We start from the raw sequence: 5250 nt of genomic DNA, 5'->3' as shown, positions 1-5250 counted from the left end.
AGTAAGGAAATCTCTAGAGAGATCAACTTTTGCCTGGAATTGAAGGAGAAAAGTAAAAAAAGAAAAAAAGTAATTCCAAAATTGGGATTATAAGTGAAATTATACAGAAATAAGAATTTGCAAATAAAATCATGCAAGTAGAGTCAGCAACTTTTTTTTTTTAAGATTTTATTTATTCACTTGAGAGAGCACAAGCACAGGGGAGAGGCAGAGGGAGAAGCAGACTCCCTGCTGAGCAGGGACACCCCTCCCTCCCCCGACTCGGCTCAATCCCAGGACCTGGAGATCATGACCTGAGCCAAAGGCAGATGCTTAACCATCTGAGCCACCCAGGTGCCCCAGAGTCAGCAACTTTTATTTAAGCACAGAAAAAAAGTCAAAATAGTAGAAATGGGCAAATGCAATTCCAGTTTTTGAATTCATGACAGTATTTTTAAATCTATTATTTATTGTTATAATTTACATACACTAAAATGCATGAATCTTAATTGTACAGCTTGACAAGTTTCGACAAATGGATACATCCATGTTATCACTACCCAAATCAAGATATGGTGTGTTACTCAAATAATGCAATATATGTTAAGAAAAAAAAAAAGGAAGAAGATAGCAGGAGGGGAAGAATGAAGGGGGGGAAATCGGAGAGGAAGACGAACCATGAGAGACGATGGACTCTGATAAACAAACTGAGAGTTCTAGAGGGGAGGGGGTGGGAGGATGGGTTAGCCTGGTGAAGGGCATTAAAGAGGGCACGTTCTGCATGGAGCACTGGGTGTTATACGCAAACAATGAATCATGGAACACTACATCTAAAACTAATGATGTAATGTATGGGGATTAACATAACAATAAAAATTTAAAAAATAAATTTTAACACCTTGAAAAAAAAAAAAAAGATATGGTGTGTTACTATCACCCCTGGAAGTTTACTCATGCTTCTTCCCAGTTACTTTACCAACCCTAAGGCAACCACTCTTTGGATTTCTGTCACCATAGGTAAGTATCCCATGCTACTGAACTTCATATATATGGAATTATATAGTATGTACTCTCTTTTTTTAAGTTATTTATTTATTTATTTAGAGAGAGTATGCATAGCGAGGTGGGGGGCAGAGGGAGAGAATTTTAAGCAGACTCCGCACTGACCACAGAGCCCAGTGCAGGGCTCGATCTCACTACCCTGAGACCATAACCTGAGCCAAAATCAAGAATTAAATGCTTAAGTGACTGAGCCACCCAGGTGCCCCTAGTATGTACTCTCTTATCTGGCATCTTTCACTTAAAAATGTTTTTGAGATGCATCCATGTTGTTGCATGATCAGTAGTTTGTTCCTTCTTGTTGCTGAGTCATGTTCCATTGTATGAATACACCATAATTTATTCACTCACCTTTGGTGGACATTGGTTTGATTCTGGCTTTGAACTGTTATGAATAAAACTGTTATGAACAGTCTTGTGCCGTATGTAAATTATACTTTAATCAAGAAAACAATGACAAATTCCAAAAACAAAAGAAGATCTATTTTTAGGTAACATCTTTGGTCATTTAAACGAGCAAAGAGAGAGGGCTACTGCACAAACAACAGTGAGGTGGTAGGGATTAAGTATTTAATCACTCAGTGTTAGCACTATCAATGTCATCAAGAAAATGCAAATGGATTCAAACTGGATATGTATACGGACTAGAAAGCAAGTGGAGAACACACTCATATGCCAATACTAAGCCGCCATAAATTCTGGAAACACAGTTTGAAGCTTAAAAGAAATGCACACTTGGAAATGAAGTTACTATCTCAGAAGACATTCATAGGCTTATGTGTATGAATCAGTTGCTGTGGCTGATTCTGCAATGCAAACCTCTGCTCGATTAGTGGACCTCAGCCTCAAGAAATGTGTGCTAAAATCAAGCCCTTAATAAGAAGACCCATATTTCTAGAATTTTATAGAGGAGTACATGAATCTTAAAATAAGTTTCTATGTATGCGGTCAATTTGGTGCAATGTCCCAACTGGGTCTATCTAGAACTGTAGGAAATAATCCAACATCACTGATAGCTCTTCACAATAATATGTGCTTCCTACTTACCTCCTAAAGTCTCCAATTATAGGGGCACCTGGGTGGCTCAGTCGTTAAGCATTTGCCTTCGGCTCAGGTCATGATCCCAGGATCCTGGGATCGAGCCCCGCGTCGGGCTCCTTGCTCCGCGGGAAGCCTGCTTCTCCCTCTCCCACTCCCCCTGCTTGTGTTCCCTCTCTCGCTGTGTCTCTCTTGGTCAAGAAAATAAGATCACTCTTTTTTGTGGCACCTCGGAGGCGGTAGGCTGCTTCAGGATGAAGCTGAACATCTCTTTCCCAGCTACTGGCTGCCAGAAACTCATTGAAGTGGACAATAAACGCAAACTTCGAACTTTTTATGAGAAGCGTATGGCCACAGAAGTTGCTGCTGATGCTCTGGGTGAAGAATGGAAGGGTTATGTGGTCTGAATCAGTGGTGGCAATGACAAACAAGGCTTCCCCATGAAGCAGGGTGTCTTGACCCATGGTCGTGTCCGCCTGCTGCTGAGTAAGGGGCATTCCTGCTATAGACCAAGGAGGACTGGAGAGAGAAAGTGCAAACCTGTTCGGGGTTGCATTATGGATGCCAATCCCAGTGTTCTCAACTTGGTCATTGTAAAAAAAGGGGAGAAGGATATTCCTGGACTCACTGATACTACCGTGCCTCGTCGCCTGGGGCCCAAAAGAGCCAGCAGAATCCACAAACTTTTCAATCTCTCTAAAGAAGATGATGTTCACCAGTATGCTGTGAGAAAGCCCCTATACAAAGAAGGTAAGAAACCTAGAACCAAAGTGCCTAAGATTCAGCGTCTTGTTACTCCACGTGTCCTCCAGCACAAACGGCGGTGTATTGCTTTGAAGCAGCAGCGCACTAAGAAAAATAAGGAAGAGGGCGCCTGGGTGGCTCAGATGGTTAAGCGTCTGCCTTCGGCTCAGGTCATGATCCCAGGGTCCTGGGATCGAGTCCCGCATCGGGCTTCCCGCTCCTTGGGAGCCTGCTTCTCCCTCTGTTTCTCTCTGTCTCTCATGAATAAATAAATAAAATCTTTAAAAAAAAAAAAAAAAGAAAAAGAAGGAAAAGGCTGCAGAATATGCTAAACTTTTGGCCAAGAGAATGAAGGAGGCCAAAGAAAAACGCCAGGAACAGATTGCCAAGAGACGGAGGCTGTCCTTTCTGAGAGCTTCTACCTCTAAATCTGAGTCCAGTCAAAAATGAGATTTTCTGTGACAAATAAATAAGATCAGACATCAAAAAAAAAAAAGATCTTTAAAAAAAATAAAAATAAAGTCTCCAATTATAGAACAATCTTTTAAATAGTATTATTACCTTGATGGAAGTTGGTCAAAATTCTCAATTATACCTTTATCTGTGTACTTTTATATTTTCTATTTTTGGTGACTGATAAAAATAAGCTATATTAACATTTTAAATATTTCTCCAACTTTCTGTTTTGAAAAATTTCAAACCACAGTTGAAATAATACTAAAATATTATTACTGCCATTAAAAAAAAGTGATCATGGGCGCCTGGGTGGCTCAGATGGTTAAGCGTCTGCCTTCGGCTCAGGTCATGATCCCAGGGTCCTGGGATCGAGTCCCGCATCGGGCTCCCTGCTCCTTGGGAGCCTGCTTCTCTCTCTCTCTCTCTGTCTCTCATGAATAAATAAATAAAATCTTTAAAAAAAAAAAAGTGATCACTACAAAGTCATTTCCTTTTTTGACAAGGGTATTTGAAAGACAAAGTACATCAGGTATTATGGACTGCATCTGGGAGGAATTGGCACACTTTCTAATCCCTCAGGCTGGAGGGGGCATCATTCCCTAAATTCTAAAGAGGTACCAAGTTTGTTTGCTGATGCCCTGGGACAAAGTTAAACTGGGGGTGGGAGTGGGGAGAATAGGTGGAGCCATAGTTTATAAAAGATCCTAAAGATGCTGTGTTACTCTAAAAGGAAGCTTCCTGGGAGAACTTTAACAATGACCTGGCTACAGACCAGATTTGCAAATGACATGAAATTAGCGAGTAAAATTACTCATTAGAAATAATTAATGATCCTCCAAACATGAATAGGTTAAAAGAATTAGCCTAATTTAATAAAAATTAATATAACCACATGGAAAGTGTTGGACACAAACTTCAATGAAGTATAATAAGAAGCCTAACTCAGCACATGAATACTTTAAAAGTACCTACTTGTTAAAACTTTAATCTTATTAGGAATGAAAAGGGAAATTGCTGCTCCAAAAGCTAATGTTCTCCCAAGATTCATTTAAAGAAATATACTATGTAAAATATAGGCAATAAGAATCTCATTCTATTTTGTTAGAATGATAGTTCAGGGCACCTGACTTTAGGAAAAACACTGGCATAATGAATCTTGTTTATTAGCATACACAATGGATAAGGAACATTGAAGGAATTTATATATAGCTAGGTTGGTAGTGGTGGTGGTGGAGGGAGTGTGGAGCTGTTGAGGGGAAGGACAGGATGATGATCTTCAAGTACTTAACTCTTTTGTGGAATCAGGCTAATTATATTCTGCAAGACTACAGGGGTCAAAATATGGAGATGTGTTGAGAGCCTACTGTATGCCAGGTCCTTTGCAATAGCTGGATCTTATAAGGCAGTGTGTTTCTGAGTAAATCTAACAAAACTGGGAAGGGAGTGAATATTCCCTCCCTTGAGGAGTCCAAGGAAAGGTTATCCATGATTCTCAAATCTGTCTGTACCTTTGTATCTAATTTAACTGGTTTGAGGGTAGAGCCTAGGTATCAGAATTTTTTCAAAGCACCCCAGCTATTTTAAGATTTTACTTATTTATGAGAGAGAGAGAGGCAGAGCAGGCAGGGGGAAGAGCAGAGGGAGAGGGACAAGTAGACTCTTTTCTGAGCACGGAGCCCAATACAGGGCCTGATCTCAGGACCCTGAGATCATGACCTGAGCTGAAACCAAGAGTCAGATGCTTAACCAACTGAACCACCCAGGTGCCCCACTCCCCAGCTATTTATAATGGGCAGTTGGGTTTGAGAAATATTAGGCTAGATAACTGTCTGGATGTAAATTAAATGTGAAATTAAAATGGAGAGGAATGTAAATGGAAATTAATATTTATTACATATTATATGCCAGGCATTGTGCTTGGCATTTTCACACTCTAACCTGTATTAACTATGTTAATACTTGGAATCTTTTAAC

General features: G+C 40.1%; 1 pseudogene; it reads left to right on the top strand.

The window, feature by feature from the left end:
- Nucleotides 1-2330: 2330 nt before the first annotated feature.
- LOC110583388 lies at nt 2331-3270 on the top strand (annotated as a pseudogene).
- The last annotated feature ends 1980 nt before the right edge of the window (nt 3271-5250 follow it).

This window comes from Neomonachus schauinslandi, chromosome 8, assembly GCF_002201575.2.
Source record: "Neomonachus schauinslandi chromosome 8, ASM220157v2, whole genome shotgun sequence".
Classification (NCBI taxonomy): Eukaryota; Metazoa; Chordata; class Mammalia; order Carnivora; family Phocidae; genus Neomonachus; species Neomonachus schauinslandi.
Note: the sequence above shows the minus strand (reverse complement) of the source record. Positions and strands in the feature narration are given on the sequence as shown.